Source organism: Panthera onca, chromosome B4 (genome assembly GCF_046562875.1).
Source record: "Panthera onca isolate mPanOnc1 chromosome B4, mPanOnc1 haplotype 2, whole genome shotgun sequence".
Taxonomy (NCBI): domain Eukaryota; kingdom Metazoa; phylum Chordata; class Mammalia; order Carnivora; family Felidae; genus Panthera; species Panthera onca.
This window is the reverse complement of record NC_138345.1, coordinates 58955020-58973170: the sequence shown is the minus strand read 5'-3', so window position 1 is coordinate 58973170 and position 18151 is coordinate 58955020. Positions and strand designations below refer to the sequence as shown.

The following is an 18151-nucleotide window of genomic DNA, read 5'->3' as shown; positions in this document are numbered from 1 at the left end:
GGCCCTCCCAGATAATCCAGGAAAAAGATTTAACATACTTATTTCTTTTGTCATTTAAGGGAATATTCACTCTTATCATGTAAGGTGACAAGTGAGATTCTTATGTTCGTTTTCTTCCTGTTACATCTTAGACAAATGTCATAAAGCTGCAAATTTTAAGCTTACAGCCCTGAGGCACTTTCAAAGATATAATTTAAAAAACATTTTCAAACAATGGATATCTAGAAAATTAAATTCCCTCTTATAAGAGAATTCTCTAAAACATCAAAGTTAAAAATGTGGCATTAAGATAATCAGTAGATTTATACCTCATCCAAACATTCCTTTAAAAGAACAATAACTCATTGCCCTTCTGCAAAATGATAAATCTTTTCCTACATTCAGGAATTTTTTTACAATTCAAAATATCTTATAAACTCAATTTAAAAATACACACACACATACACTCGTCTACATCAATGAGGCATGAAGACCATTTATATTATTTATTTAGTCTACTCTAGGAGGTAAAAAGTTTGGATTTTGGTGCACCAAAGCTATTACCAGGAGTTATGAGTACAAAGTAATGAGACATTTTTCTTTAATACAGAATTTCATACTTCACGTGCTGATGGGTACTGTACCCATTAGGGAAGGCAATTTGGGAAATATATACTTCCTCATAATTTGCAACTTCTCAAATGGTATTTGTAATTCTTCTTTTAAAAATTTTTTCTGTATTAGTGTATTATACACCAAAAAGTCTTATTTTTAATGGCCATATTTTCTAAGTATCAGTAGTATTCCTGAACTCACTCATAATTATTATTCACTGAAACTGAGACAGTTACCTCTTATTTTTAAAAATAAAATATGCTGATAGGGCATGTTTTTGTTATTATTAAAATTATTTTAATTATATAATCTTATTATGTTTAATTATTTAAATATATATTAAATTATATTAAGATTATTTTAAAAGAATAATTCTGGTACACTGTAATCTGTAACCAATTTTGACAAGCAGACATGCTGGTCTTACTGGAGACATTCACCAGTGGATAGTTATGACCACTGCAGTCCAGCCCTCCAGTCGTCTTTGTGCAGTCTACCCCAAGCCACCTCCTATAAATGTTTCAATGATAGCACACTACTGCTATGACCAAACTAAGCCAGGTAGAAGACAACGGTCTCTACCATGATGTAGACAGCTCCAGGTTCACCAGAGTTGAGGTCAACTCTTGAGAAGGCTTATTGAGCAAATTTGGACATATCTACTGAAGCCACACATGAACTAGTTATTCTATGTAACTGATTACACAGGGGCCAACATTAGTCATCAGGTCTGGGGCCAGACTGAATTTTCTAAATGCAGTGAAAGGCTCTTCTGACAGGGTAGATCAATATCCTTGACTTAGCCCCGTATCCATTCAATATCACTTTTCCTCTGGAAGTGGCATGTTTACAACCAGGGCAACACAGTTTTACCTACAGATACTTTCTGCTACTTCTCCCACAGGACCTACATAATTTCTGGTCAGTAATTTCAAGTTTCAAATAATTTTAAGTGTTTAGTTTGCATACATTTTTAATATTCTCTAAGAAATTAAAATCATGTTCTCTCTTTGGCTACTAATGCTGGGATCCATATTTGGTTTTATAAATTTTTTTTTTTAGTTTTATTATTATTTATTTTTTTAGTAATTTCTATACCCCACCTGGGGCTCAGATTCACGACCCTGATAATCACATGCTCCTCCAAATGAGCCAGCCAGGTGTCCTCTTTTCTTGTTTTTAGTCTAGTTTGTTTTTGTTTTTGTTTTTAGCTCATAAGTTTTGTTTGTAAATAATATTAAAGCAGAATGTCATAAAATTTCAATCTAGTTAGTAACGTCAAGAATTTTAAAATTAAAAAATGGATTTGTTAAGCAAATAACAAGCTTCTACAGCTATTTCAAAAATACTTTTAATCAAGAATAAATTCTTCACAGGTGGCTGCCAACCCCTGTATAACATTTATGTGGATGTTTATAGTGTAATGAATATGGGTCAGAAGCATGATGAAATGAAACAATGCTTTTTAAAAAATAATAAAAATTAGCTTTTATAGTGACAAATTCTTAAGGAGCAGATATGCACTAATTATAAAGGAATAATACATTTCACTAGACGTTAAGTAACTAATATGCCTGACAATTCACATGCCTCTTACATTTTAGTAGAAATGACATCAGGCTATCTCACAGACATGGGAAAGAGAAAATGTTTTTTGTCATGATCTTGCAGGTTGTGTTGGTTATTAAATTATTGCCTCTCAGCTCTAAATTCTTCCCTTTGGCCCACTCTGAAAATGGATCTGGCGCCTTAAGTAGGTTTTCTTGGACAACCGCACCACGTGGAATTTTGTCAAGAGAGGGCACTGGAGAGACACACTAGAGAAGGCAAGAGGAAAGGGTTTTGTTTCCTGGTAGCTCCCCCAGTGCCCAGATCCTACAAGTGTAGAGAGGTCAGCAGAACCAGCAGCTTTCCCAGCACTGGCTTTGGGTGATTTTATACCGGAGTGCCTGTGGTAAGACGCATCCTCAGCAAGTTCCAGGGGGGTTGGATTCTGGGTAAGTTCCATCAACAAGGCACCACACTGACTTTTCTGCAGAGAGCCACAGCCAGGCCTTGTGTAACAAACTCTGAATCTCAGTCCCATGGGGCCTCTTCTTTGGATACTCAATCTCAGTTTTAGGGTAGTGGCTATTAAGATCTTATTATATCTGCTATTCCTATATTCCACAGAATTCTCTTTACCTCGTATCAATCTCTCACTTCATATTCCCTGCCATATTTACAGTCCTCTATTAAATTTTCACTGTTCAAAGGACCATATCATTCCTCTCTCTTGACTGGGCCCAGATTTGTTCAGCAATGGAAAGCACTATTTTTCTAATTCTTCTTTGTGTACCTTAGAATAAATACACTTAGTAACAATGAACAATACTGATATAATAAAGACAAAAACAATCAGAAAAAAGCTTTTCTGTTAAAATACTTTACTTACCTAATCCTATATGGAATTTAACTCCCATATGAAAAACCAGAGAAAAACAAGTAAGAATGTTCTCATTTACTATTACGTATCTATAGGGGAAACATTCCAGTTGAAAATACTAAAACTGTGAAGCCAAAGCTTGCATAAAAAAAGAAAACTTGCCTGGTTTGTGCATAGCAGAGAAATAAAGAATCAAGTCAATTTTACAAATCACTAGAAATGAAAAGAAAAAGGAAAGGTCTTTAAAAGGGAATTAGTTCAACTAATGAATGAACTTCAGATAACATTTTAATTATCTATCCTGTCATGTTAAAGTAAGTAAAAAAATACAAATGAACATTTATGAAAAAGGACAAATACAAATCAAATAGCATGAAGAAAAAGGGGAAGAAGAAAATATTTTCACACCTTTTAAATGGACTGACATAGACAACTGTCAGCAAACAACTTTATAAGCAACTTAAATTCTGAAAATTATTTTTTATATTTTATATTTATAACTACCTAAAAACAACTTTCTCACTCAAAATAAAAACTGTACAGAACTTTAAAATTTATTTATAAAGCTCTTTCTCATAGGTCCTTATATTTAGATAACAACATCAATAAAAAAGATCCCTCCTATAATGAACTATCAGAAAGAGAAATTAAGAAACCAATCCCATTTACAATTGTGTCAAAAGGAATAAAATACCTAAGAATAAGTTTAACCAAGGAGGGGAATATATGTATACTGAAAACTTTAAGACACTGATAACAAAAATTAAAGACAAATAGATGGAAAGACATTCTATATTCGTGGATTGGAAGAATATTGTCAAAATGACCATACTACCCAAAATGATCTATTAATTCAATGCAATCCCTATCAAAATACCAATGGCATTTTTCACAGAAATAGAACAATCCTAAAACTTGTCTGAAAACAAAAAAGATCCCAAATAGCCAAAGCAATCTTGAGAAAGAACAAAGCTAGAGACATGCTCCCTGATTTCAAACTAGATTACAAAGGTACAGTAATCAGAACAGTATAGTACTGGAATAAAAACAGAAACATGGATCAATGGAACAGGAAAGAGAGCCCAGAACTGAACCAATGCATATGTGGTCAATTAACCACAATTAACAAAGGAGTCAAGAATATACAATGGGGAAAGGAGAGTCTCTTCCATAAATGGTGTTGGGAAAACTGGACTGGACAGTCACATGCAAAAGATATTTTATACTATACCACAAAAAAAAAAAAACAAAAAAACAAAACAAAACACCAAAACCCAAAAACCTCAAAATAGATTAAAAAAAGAACCCTAAATATCTCACACTATACAAAACCAACCAACCAACAAACAAACCTTCAAAATGGATTAAAAACTTGAATGGAAGGGGCGCCCGGGTGGCTCAGTCAGTTGAGTGTCTGACTTTGGCTCAGGTCATATTCTCACGGTTCATGAGTTCAAGCCCCACGTCAGGCTCTGTGCTGACAGCTGGGAGCCTGGAGCCTGCTTAGGATTCTGTGTCTCCCTCTCTCTGTACCCCCCCCCCCCCACACACACACACTTGTGTCCTGTCTCTGTCTCTTTCTCAAAAATAAATAAACATTAAAAAAATTTTTCAAGAAAAAAAAATTTGAATGGAAGACGTGAAACCATAAAACTCCTAGAAGAAATATAGGCGGTAAGCTCCTTGACAGTGCTCTTAGAGATGATTTTTCTGGATCTGACTCCAAAAACAAAGGTAACAAAAGCAAAAATTAACAAGCGGGACTAGCTCAAACTAAAAAGCTTCTGTGAAGCAAAGGAAACCATCAATAAAATGAAAAGGCAACCTACTGCATAGGAGAAAATATCCGCAAATCATTTATCTGATAAGGGACTAATATCCAAAATATATAAAGAGCTCATAAAACTCAACAGCAAAAATACAATTGGATTAAAAAATGTGCAGATGATCTGAACAGGCATTTTTCCAAACAAGACATACAGACAGCCAACAGATACATGAAAAGACACTCAACATCATCAATAATCAGGTAATTGAAAATGAAAACCACAATGGGGGTGGCGCCTGGGTACTTTAGTTGGTTAAGCATCGACACTTGATTTTGGATCAGGTCATGATCTCAGAGTTCGTGGGATCGAGCCCCACATCAGGCTGTCCTGACAGTGTGGAGCCTGCCTGGGATTCTCTCTCTTCCTTTCCCCTACCTTGCTCTTTCTCTCCTTCAAAATAAATTAAAAAATTAAACAAAAACCCCACAACGAGCTATCACCTCACTCATGTTAGAATAGCTATCATCAGAAAGTCAAGAAATAACAAGTGTTAGCAAGGATGTGGAGAAAGGTAACTCTTGTGCACTGCTGGTAGGAATGTAAGCTGGTGCAGCCACTATGGAAAACAGTATCTATGGAAAACAGTATAAGTGATCCTCAAAAAATTAAAAATGGAGTTACCATATGATTCAGTAATACTATTTCTGGGTATTTACCCAAAGAAAACAAAAACACTAACTAAAAAAGATACATGTACCCCCATGTTCACTGCAGTATTATTTACAATAACCAAGATATGGAAACAACCTAAGTGCTCTCCATCAATGTAAGAATGAGTAAAGAAAATGTCACACACACACACACACACACACACACACACACACACACGGTGACATATACATAACAGAATATTGTTCAGCCATAAAAAAGAATGAAATGTGGGGTGCCTGGGTGGCTCAGTTGGTTAAGCGTCCAACTTTGGCTCATGTCATCTCACTGCTTGTGAGTTTGAGTCTCGCATCAGGCTCTATGCTGACAGCTTTGAGCCTGGAACCTGCTTCAGATTCTGTCTCTCTGTCTCTCTGCCCTTCCCCTGCTCATGCTCTCTCTCTCTCAAATATAAAATAAAACATAAAAGAATGAAATGTTATTTGCAACAAGATGGATGGACCTTGAGGGCATTATGCTAAGTGAAATAAGTTAGAGAAACAAATACTGTATGATTTGATTCATATGTGGAATTTAAAACAACAACAACAACAACATCAAGAAAAAAAGCTCACAGATACTGAGAAATGATGGGTAGCTGACAGAGGCAGGAGGCAGGGTGTGGGGTGGGTGAAATGTGCTAAAGGGCTCAAAAAGTACACATTTTTGGTTATAAAATAAGTCATGGGGAGGTAATGTACACCATAGTGACTACAGTTAATAATATTATATTGCATATTTGAAAGTGGCTTAGACAATAGATCTTAAAGGTTCCTTATCGTAAGAAAAAAAAATTTTTAACTGTGTTATGGGAATGATTTTAACTAAACTTATTGTGGTAATTGTTTCACGATACATACAAATACAGAATTATTATGCTGTATGCCTGAAACTAATACATTATGTATCAATTATGCCTCAATAAAATATTAATACATAAAAAACTTCCTTCTTCCTTAGAAAATTGTTATTTTCTAGAATAAATAGCAATAATATGTAGATTAATTAAGGTAATATTACAATAAAAATCCGGGCCATGGATTTGAGAGATCTTAAAATCTTAGGTTAGGGAGAAACAAATTCTTAATCTAAAGGAACACTATACATGAAGGAAAGAAAAAGCACCAGTTAGACTTTAAAACCAGGGAGAGTCATTAGATAACCCAAAACCAAAACCTCTAACCAACCAACCAATCAAGCAAACAAACAAACAAAAAACTCCATAAGCAACCCTTAATAACTTCCAGATTTTTAAGTTTAAAACAAATGAAAATGAATGAATGTCCCATGTGTTTCAAGGGAAAACAGGCCCTTCCTGACTCTAGTTAAACAAACTCTTTAGTTGAAGGTTCTGACTCTCCAATTTTGGAGAATATGACTGCTTGACAGGCAAAATACAGGATGAAAATAAAGATAATAGTAATTTGGTAACAAATTATAAACTTCAACTAGCCACCAGCACTTCAAAGTAACCATTAGTCAGAGTTAGCGGGGTCTGTGGTCACAGCGTTATAGAGAAGTACTGTCTTCTGTTTTTAAAGTATGAATAACTAGGACCTTATCAATAAAGAAAAAACAGAAACGTGTTATTGAGAACAAGGAGAGTTTCTAAAGAAACACTATTGAGTTATTTCTCTTAATTTCATTTATTTTTCCAAAAATCACACTCAAGTCAGCATTTCTCACAACACAATAACAGACTGTCCAGTCTCTTCAGTATTATATATTTTCTTCTCCTAACATCACTATAAAAATAAGCAAGGAAAATTTTCATTTCTTTGTAAATGGAGATAAGTAACTTAAAGTATAAGGTTACTTAACTTTAAAGATACACACAAAAGATAAAGAATTTTCCATGGCTTCACATATTAATTTGGATTAAATTATACCTCAGTCTCTTTGCTGGAAAAATATTTTGATATCAATTATTTTCTATTTTTCAGTTTTGTGCCACTATTTCAGAGGAGAAAAATGAAGAACACATTTTCTAGAAATGTGAACAGTAAGGAGCAGACAGGAATGACAATTTATTATAGCAGGTATTACTGGTCTTTGGCTTAAACATGCCAACCCTGAATCCTGTCCTAAGATGCTCTTCAACAATACTGCAGGGAGGGGAGTCCCTCATATCAAGGAGTCAAAAGACACACTGGAATGCCTATTTGATCATATGTGAAATTAAAAAAATACTATCTTGAGTTGAAGTAGTAGTAAGGTCTGAAAGAAAAAAGGACTATAAATAAATAAGTATATAAGAAAGGTAAGTAAGTAAATAAAGCTGTAATCCTAACAGCTTTTTATTTCCATAACTACAGCCATACACAGAGTTTCAAATTAATTTCCTGCTGACTGTATAAAAAATCTAATTTCATTATAACAAACTCTATGACCACCGTCAAAATTTGTTTATTTCAAATATCCATTCTAAAAATTTTTCAAATAAATAAATATTATAAATAAGTAAAATCAACTTGCCTTAAAATTTTTCTGACATGGAGATGACTTTTATATGCTATTTAAAATGAAAGTTATCCTAAATTCAATTCAACTGTCCACACCAATGAAGTCGTCCATAGAAAAATATTGCATATTTGTTCTTCCTATCAAACAAAGCAATAGTTCACCTTATTTATTATTTCCCAAAAGCAAATTGGCCCAATTTCAACACACCACTGAAATTTCAGAGAAAGCTAATAAAAGACACATTTAGAGTTAAAGATAGCATGTATATTTTACCTTGCCTATTAAAAGTCTGATTGTTTGACTACAGAAGCCAAGAATGTAACAATTGCTAGAAAGGATTATCAGCTCAGCATGAACACATACCATGTGCAATTAATCATGTCTGCCATGGGCACATGTATACACATATGACATATTTCATCATCCTTCATATGGAAGTTGCTGGTTAAGAACACATTTTAGTGGTCAGGCAGCACTGAATTCAAATCCTGACCCTACCACTTATTAGCTATATGACTTGAGACAAATTACTAGCTCCTTGGCTCTAAAGTGGAAATAATAGGGGCGCCTGGGTGGCTCAGTCGGTTGAGCGTCCGACTTCAGCTCAGGTCACGATCTCATGGTCCATGAGTTCGAGCCCCGCATCGGGCTCTGGGCTGATGGCTCAGAGCCTGGAGCCTGCTTCCGATGCTGTGTCTCCCTCTCTCTCTGCCCCTCCCCCGTTCATGCTCTGTCTCTCTCTGTCTCAAAAATAAATAAATGTTAAAGTGGAAATAATAATCCTTAAATTTGTCAGAGCTAAATAACAATGAACATGAAGACTTAAATACAACCTGGCATGCAGCAATTACTTAATAAAAATAGCTATTGGTATTACTATAGGAGTTAGGGTCTTTCAGAACTCATCAGCGACTGATCATTGAACATGATCTTGAAATAGGCAGTTCTCTGCCCAAACCTGCTTGTCATAGTGAGCGAGCTTTTGCTCAGCAAGCCACTGGACACATGGCACCAGCCAGCTGTGGCTGCATCTGCAGCACTGGCCGCTCAGGCAGGGGACACGAACACAACCCCATGAAACAAGGAAGGCCCACACTCTCCTATTCTTCAAACCAATGCTACAGGTCTGAGGTTTGTCCCGACAATACAGAAAAGCGCCATTTACTCAGAATGAGGTTTAGAAAAATAATGGTTACAAAAATGGAACCATTTTATTCTTCTTGAGACCACTCACCTACCTATCAAGTACAGGATAAGAACTGGTAATTACACTCTTCTAAGAATTTCAGAAAAACTCTTAATCTAGGCCTACTCAACACCAGCCACATTGAAAGAAAAAAGACTTCTATCAACATGAAATCTACTTTAATGACAAAGGATACATATAACGAAAAAAATACCTTTAAAAATTTAAAGCTAGTTAGAAAATGCATAAGCAGGAAGAATACATAACCAGAAAGAATGAATAATATAACTAAAAAGAAACTGGGGCCTTTTATTTTATAAAAAGTAAAGTTTTCAACAGCTAAATACAGTGTCAAATCTTACAGTATTTGAAATTCTAATTCTATGATTATGATTTCTATGAACAGTCTCAGCTATTATTCCTATTACATGATTTTGCTGAGCCTGAGTGACTCTGATCAGAAAGCAATAAAATGGGAAGACACAGGATTTAAGGAGTCAGCAGACCTGGGTTCACTTATATTTTAAGTGAACGCCCTTTTAAACTCACGCAGGCTCATTTTTTTTTTTTCAGCTGTAGAATACCTATAAGAATATCTTTCACATTAGTCTGCTGTGAGCATCACCCTAAATTCACCTATTTAAAAGTGTTTTATGAACACCAAAGTGCTGTCCCAGCAGGTGGCTATCAGCAGAGAAGCCACATTTTTCCATGCGTTTATAAAACAGACTTGGATTACTGCAAACGAGAGAAGCTGGGAGGGAAGTCCTGTGGGCACACCACATGAAGAGAACTCTGCCCCCTCTATTGAGCAGAACTGCCCAACCCCCTGACTATGAGCCTGGATCAACAAAGAACCCTGTGGATATCATGCTGCTGCCTACATGGAAATCTCACCATTTTTTTTTTACATGTTGGGAGATATACCTTCCTGTATTTTGATTCTATAAATTTGGGTGGACAAAGCACAAAGATGGAACAAACTGTACCACTCTTAAAATTCACATGGAAGGAAACATCATAGACACAGAATACTCAACAGAAAACAAATCTGGATACTAATCATAGTACTCACAAATTTTTTAAAAACTCAACGCACTTTTGTGATTAGCAAAAGTGTAAACAATATGTGAACACAGTGTCAAGAGTGTGTCAAGAATGATGTATTGACATGAGGCCAGATGGAAAGATGACTTCTATTCCTCCACCTTCAGAAACACAGGAAGCTGTTTACAGCCACTGAAAAAAGGATTATCTAGTATTCAAGCAACCAACTTTCAAGTATTCATTGCCAGCTACAGTGTTATTTGGGGAAGAAGTAGAGACTCGGTTTTCTCACTTTTTAAATATTAAATGTCTGACAGCTTTTGTTAAAATCATTCGTAATATTTATTAAGTACTTACCATACGCCAGGAACTATTCTAAGTGCTCTGAATGTATCAATTTATTTAGTTCTCATAATAATCTTAAAAGGTAGGCACTATTATTATCCCCACTTTTTATAAGAGGAAATCATGGCACAGAGAAGTTACAAAACTTGCCCAAGATCACACACCTCATTAGGAGTAAGGCCAGGATCTGAATCCAGGCAGTATGCAACCAGAACTCAAACCATGAACTAATATACCCTACAATCTAATAAAATAAATAATTAAGCAGAATATATATTATACTTAACGGTTTCAAAAAAGCATTTACTAAAGGTCTACTATTTGCCAAACATATGACAACAAAAGCTTTAAAGACACTAGATTTAAACAAGTTGATGAGTTAGTCTCTATTTATCAGTTAATTAATTATGTCCTCACATTTACTTACTCAGCTGTTTTTGGGACTGGACGTGAAGAGGAGGCAAGGGCCTAGAAGAGTAAGCACTACTAACAAAAATGATATTGCTCATGAAAAAGAGGAAAGTTTTTCTGGGAAATACTTGACTAATTTTTTGGAAAATCAGTTCTGGGGAAATTCTCAAAGGACCTCCTGATTATGTAACACTGAGTAAAGTCAAATGTCTACTATCTTCAGTGAGGACTTCTTTCCATGGGCACATGACTGTCAGTTCTCAGATATGGAAATAACACAAGCTAAACCAGCATCAGGCCTCATCCCAAAAGAAACTGCAATAAAAACTTCTGTCATCTGATAGTATTGCTCCCAGATTCACTCATATGTGGCTGCAACTTATAAAGGTTTAATTTTGTAGTGAAATATCTCAAGATTTAAAATAATAGGATCATTAATCAGTTATCTTTTATTTCATTCGTAATTAGTCATGGACTTCTTGCCATTCCAGTTTTCATGGTGACCACTTTAAAATGAAGAAAACTTTCTCACTTGTAAATTCAATTGGCTTTTCCCATTCCCACACTTCTTAGTGGAAGCTCCTAAGAGCTGTCTGTATACATCGCTCCCCACCATTCCTTCAGTTGACTCTCATTTTGTACACAAGCACATCTGCACCATCTCTACACATTTGGTCCTAAATGCTCCTCATATGAGAATCTGTCAACTCATATAGTAAGGTCAAGATGGTCCGTGATTCTCTATTGTATCTTTACCGCTATGGCTCCCTCAGAGGGGACAAACACAAGATCACATGACACAAAGCCTTGAGAATTCTCTGGGTTCTGCAGATGTTACTGTAAGTCTTTTTTTGGTTTCTGAGATACAAAGATGGATAATTCCTCAGATGACCTTAGAAGATCTTTCTCAGATCTGCACTGGGCAGAACAAGAAAGTCAATTCTTAGGACTAACAAGGTTAAGTGATAACCTATCACCTTGGATTCCAAAGATGGAAGGACAAGATGGTACCAGGGCCCTTAAAACTCTTAAAAATGACAAATGTACTAAGCTAAAGTGGAACAGTTTCTATTTTTGTCTTCACAAACAGAATGGATTCTCCCTTCTATCCCCCAGTTCCTTTTCTCCAGCCTTTTTGGTATCTAAAAGTCCTTCAAGTTGTTGGCCTAAAGGCTCCAACCAATCATTCTCTACTCTGTCTCATCACTAATTTTTCTTTTGCAGAAAAGAAGCATTTCTTTTCTTCTTTACCAAGTATTCCTCATGTTTGTTAGTTGGCAAAGTCAACCAGATATTGAGGAGAGAGAGGAGTATCAGACTAACTAAAGCACATAAATCTCCATTTGGTAATATAAGAAGAGATAATTAGGGAAAGAGTTTTCCTATTATTCCTTAAATGAACCACAGTGCCCATTCTCAGGACCAGGGGAATTAGGGGGCATGTAGCAAGCAAAGTGTGTAGGGTGCAAAATGTAAGGAGGCATCATTCTCAAGTGCCAACATTATACTTGCATGACTCTAAAAGTGAGTGCCTCCTCAGCCTGTGCCCTCATAGGTGACTCACTTTCCTTATTCTAAAATCCCTGTGCCATTTACCCAAAAGTCAAAATGGTTAAGGTGGTCCCAGTGGACAAGAAGGAAAAACTTAAGCTGCTCTCAGATGCTTTTTGAGAAGGAATTGGTTCTGCCTTCCCTTCTAATTTCCCACTAATTTCTAATTTTAGTGTCTGGTTAAAGCCTAAACCTTTGTCTGGTGCCTGATCAACTTTACTAAACAAAAAAAATGAAGAAACACCAGAGAGTGAGAAGATGATCCCAGGGCCTCAAAATCTATTATGTATTAATTGACTATTCCAGAGCTATGTCATACCAGATGCTTGGACAACTAGTGGTGCAGCCATAGGCATCCCATGGCTAAGCAGCATGTCAGCCCCCTTATATCAGCTCCAGCATCATCACTATCTTCTTCAATTTTTATTGTCAATCAGAGAATACGTAAGTAGCTATATTACCCATCTTAAAACAAAAACAAAAAATTTTTTTTCTGATCCCACTTCCCCTACCAGCTATCCTCCATTTCTTGATCCCTTTTCATATTCTCACCTTCCATCTCCATTGAGCTCATTCCTGTCAGGCTCTTAACTCCCATCACTCCACCAAAACCATGGTCACCCATCATGTTTAGCTCATGGCTAAATCTAAGTGTCAATTAATCACTCTCTCGTCCTTATACACTTTCTTCATTTGGCTTCCAGAACAGCTGCACTCTTTTGCTTTTCCTCCAATCTCGTTGGTGTTCCTTCTCAATCTCTTCTCTATGCTTTTGAGAATTTCAAATCTCAATCATGGATCTTTTCCATTTATATTCACTCCCTTGGTGATTTCACTCAATTTGATCATAACTTGAAATACCATATACTTGACAGTTCCCATAAAATTTCGAGCTCACACTCCTCTCTGAACTTCAGTCTCACATTCAGATGCCTACTTAGTGTTGCTACTGAGTGGTAGACATCTCAAACTCAACATGTCTTTTTTTTATAGTTAGACTAAATTTATTCAGTACCCTAGTAAAAGTTTTGATTATAAGTACAAAACAGATTTGTAGATTTATAATATATTAATACAAAGTGCATGACTATATACAGTACATCCTACAGGCAAAGAGGTGGAAGGGGAAGAAGAAGGCTGTGGTTGAGGTCTAGTAATAAATAAATAAATACAGAAGTAGAGATGATCCATATTACAGTATATTCTATCACCAATACTGTGGCAAAATGTACAAAAAAAAAAATTTCAGAACAACAGGAGGAAGATGATAATGGCTGGGACTCTTGTAATTCACCTCAGAGGCTATGGGAGAGCCAACCCAACTCACAGTATAATCTGTGCATATGGTGGCTTATAGTTTTTGCCATAAGGAAGAAATATAAAATTTTAAGTTTAGATTAAGAATTATAAAACTATATGGTGCCCGTAAAAAGTGGCTCACTCCTTACTGTTTATACTATCTAATTTTTAAAATCCAGTTTTAAAAATAAGCACTGAGTCATGTTATTATGAGGTAGGCAAATGATCCTAATTATGAAAAGTCTGAACCAGTGATAGGTTATTCCTGAACGTTTAGAAAACAGGCAATGACAGTACTTTGGTTTGGGTTCAAGTAAAAAGCCTTCAAATGAAGATTTTGGAATTGAAGAGCTCCGTGTTCCGGATGCATCATCTATCATCTCAATGTTCACAAAGCCTGACTAAAAGAAGTCAAACCTAAACCAGCCCACTCAGCATTAACACACACCTCTTTTCTTTTAGAATTTTACTTTAATATAGAGTGGGAAAAAAAACCCCAAAAACCCCAAACCCTAATAGGTTAAAACCAGTCAAACAACCACTACATAGACAAAACCTTCACAAAGGTCAACTGAAGTAATCCAGAGCTAAAACTGAATTGTGCAGATTTTCAGTGAAGTCACCAGTCATGTAACACAAACAAAAGTCAATTATTTACACACTAGGCAAGCCCTCTAAGAAATGTGCCCTAAGAAGCATTAACCTTTGTTTTTTTGTGTGTGCCATCCTGAAGACTTGTACAGTTTTAAAGATAATTTAACATTTTTAATAGAATGTGATCTCTACCATGTGGTAATGCTTTGGTTCTCTTCATTTAGGGTTGCTCATCCTAAAACTTGTCATTTCCTCAGAGGAGCTTTGATTCTGCTTTAGAAGTTTCAATATAGATTAAAATCTTTATCAAAAATGAATATGGAGGGAGGTGACAGAGGATGCAACATATACACTCAAGTTACCTCTCTGTATGTTTAGAAACTACTCCTTCAAGGCATTTGTACCAGAGAGCTTAGTGTGTCCTGCTTAATATTCAGTAGTACAGGTTTGAATCATCAGAACCTTGACAAGACCTTAAATTATGAACAACTACCTCTTGGGGCAAGTCCATGTTACTGAGTTATGACAAATTTATTATCATGAAGGAAAACAAATATAGCCAGCCATCTTAAAAATGCCCCAACCACTGCTTCTCAATATAGAAAGACTAAAACTACATACGTTTATCATACAACAAATCCCATCTCTGTCCCCTGAAATTCCCTTAGATTCATTCATTAGAAGGGGATAAAAAAAAAAAAAAAAAAAAAAAAAAAAGACTTAAAGAGCACTTTACAGCAGCATTCAGCTTTCCTATGAAATACTTAGCATCTTAAATATTATGTACACTTTTTTTCTTTTAGTAAGCTAGACACTGGCTTCAGAGTTTGTGGAACTGGAGGAGAAATAACCCATTCAAAACTATTCTAGAAAGTGTCTTTTGGCAGAATAGCAGGTATCCAAGTTAAAAATAGGAGGGTTTTGTTGCTTTGTTTTCTTTCCAAAATTTAAATCGTTTTTTTGTTCCCCTTCTACCTAAACCTCAGTCACCACTCCTGAGTGGAGATGGGCAGAGGCTCTGGCCCCTGCTCCTCCGGCTTCTCAGCAGCTGCTTTCTTATTGCTGCAGCAAGGCTTGAATAGATGTGTGTCAATGAGGACTTCTCCAAAACGGCCTTTATAGATAATCCCACAACATATTTTCTGTCTTTTCTAGTATGTGAGATCTAAAAAGGAAAACACTGGCATTCTATTAGAGCCAGGAGCCGTCTCTGTATCTGAGCCATCATCTGACTGGTTACTATAACAAGGAGACTGAGCCGGGGAGGCACTTGAGGTGGCACCGTGAGCATCAGAATTGTGATGTTTAAATTCCTTCTGTAGTTTACTGATCTGGTTACTTTTTATCCTGTTTCCAGATAGAGTTTTCACTGTCTTTGGTTTCACTGCTGTCTTCAGACTAGGTCCTGCCCTTGCATCTACCACGATTCCAGTTTTTTGTTTTTTTGTGTTTTTTTTGATCCTGCTGGCAGTTTCTTCCATCTTTTCAAAAACAGGACACAGGCATTACAGATGTCTCCTGAACGAGTCTCAGGCAACCCAAAACAGCTCTGGAAGTCCTTTCCATAGCATTTACTGTCAGTGAATTGAGAACTGGAGGACTTAGCTCTGCAAATACAGCAGCCCTCTATACTTCGGTACATCTTTGGCTTGTGAAAACCAAACATCTTTTCTTCTGGGCAATAGTCTTCCAAAATGAGCCATTCTACGCACAATAACGTTCCCGAGGTCTGGAGTGCATGCCAAGCCAGCGTCCCCCTTCCAACCGCTCCCTCCTCCTCAACTGCCTTTCTAGCTCAAACTCAACATGTCTTAAAAGAACTCTTAATCTTACCACCCCCCACCCAATCTGTTGCACCCATATTCATCTCAGTTCAAAGCAATTAGAATGTATCCATCTGGTTGCTTAAGCCCAAATGCCTACGGTTATCCTTGATTTCTCTATCTTACAAGCCATCATCTAATCTGCCAGGAAACCCTATTGGCTCTATCTTTGTCTATGTTACCATAATTGCTCACCTAACTGCAAAAGCCTCCTCATGAGTCTCCCTGCTTCTACACTTGTGTTTCCTCTACCCCCAAATAGGCTATTCTCAACAAAGAAGCCAGAAAGAAATAAAAGAAAAATAATTTATAGCAGAGAGATATGAACTTAACTATGTAAATGACAAGACTCAATGAAGTAGCTAGATGCTCACACCTTTACAGGCCTACCTTGTTTGATTGTGCTTTGCTTTACTGCACTTTGCAGATATTGTGTTTTTTACAAATTGAAGGCTTGTGGCAATCCTACAACAAGCAAGTCTTTTTTTCAACAGCATTTGCTCACTGTGTGTTTTTCTCATATTTTGGCAATTCTCAGAATACTTGAAACTTTTTCATTATTACTTTGTTATGGTGATCTGTGATAAGTGCATCATCATCATCACTGAAAACTCTGATGATGGTTAGTATTTTTTAACAAGGAAGTATTTTTAATTAAGGTATGTATGTTGTTTTTTTAGACATAATGCTATTGCACACTATTAGACTACAGTGTAAATACAACTTTTATATGTACTGGAAACCAGAAAATTTATTTCACTCACTTAATTGTCATGTTTGCTTTACTGCAGTGGTCTGGAACTGAGCCTACAATATCTCTGAGGTATGTCTATATCATAAATGCCACAGTTGTAAACATAGGTATGTAAAGTGCAGGTACGTTGATAGGAAACTCAAATACTACAAAGGGGACTGTTGTCTGTGACATGGTTATTAAACTGGAGAACAATTCTTTTTCAACTTCTGAATTAAATATGATTTTCCCTTAATTTCCATAACAGTTGTATTCCTAGAAAATTCACTATATATTAAGACAATGCAAAAATGCTTTGTGTATACATGTAAAAAGTTATGCTCAGTTGTGGTTTTTCAATAGGAAACTGAGGGGGCCATTTTAATATCAATATGTGGAACTGTCCTGTACACTACAGGATGCCTGGCATCTCTGTTACCCATTGACTAAATGCCAACAGTACTCTTCCAATCACTGTAATAATCAACAATGCTCTGACAAATTTTCTAAACACCCCAATGGTGAAATTACTCCTGCTTAGAAACACTATTCTAAAAATATAGTCTCCGATCCTACAGAATATCTTGACTCTGTAATTTCATCAAAAGAAGCATGAATGAGGCCCCTGGGGGGCTCAGTAGGCTAAGCACCTGACTCTTGATTTCTGCTCAGGTCATGATCTCACAGTTCATGGGACTGAGCCCCACGTTGTGCTCTGTGCTGACAGTGTGGAGCCTGCTTGGGATTCTCTCTCTTCCTCTTTCTCTGCTTCTCCCCAGCTCAAACTCATTCTTCTCAAAACAAACTTAAAAAAAAAATGAACAACATATTGAAAAGCACAAAGTGCCATCTATCTTGAGTGTGGAAATTAAATTCATTCAGGAATATTCTGGTATATCCATTGATTCTCAGTCCAAACGGCCCCTTTGTCCTAACATGTTGATGAGCTTGGCTTTCTTGTGAGTTGGGGACGGGGTTATGACAGCCAACAATCATGCATAAATACATAATTTGAAACCTAAGGAATGCTGCTGCTATGTAAATCCACTTTGCGAGAGGGAAAACAGATGGGGGAGGTACCAATGTACAAAGAACATGGACTGACCAGGAATCAAATGAGGTGTGTTGTAAGAGATGTATCCACCTATTTGACAGATCTTTATTTATTGGCTAGGCACTGAGATTACAAAGATGATGAGAAGA

At 36.2% G+C, this 18151-nt stretch overlaps 1 protein-coding gene and 1 pseudogene across 1 annotated transcript in view; both read right to left on the bottom strand.

Annotated features, from left to right (window-relative positions):
• RASSF8 (Ras association domain family member 8) overlaps positions 1-18151 on the bottom strand; it is a 122833-nt gene that overhangs the window by 58643 nt on the left and 46039 nt on the right. The gene's annotated exons all lie outside the window — the stretch shown is intronic.
• Positions 14910-16513, bottom strand: LOC144616819 (SIN3-HDAC complex-associated factor pseudogene; annotated as a pseudogene).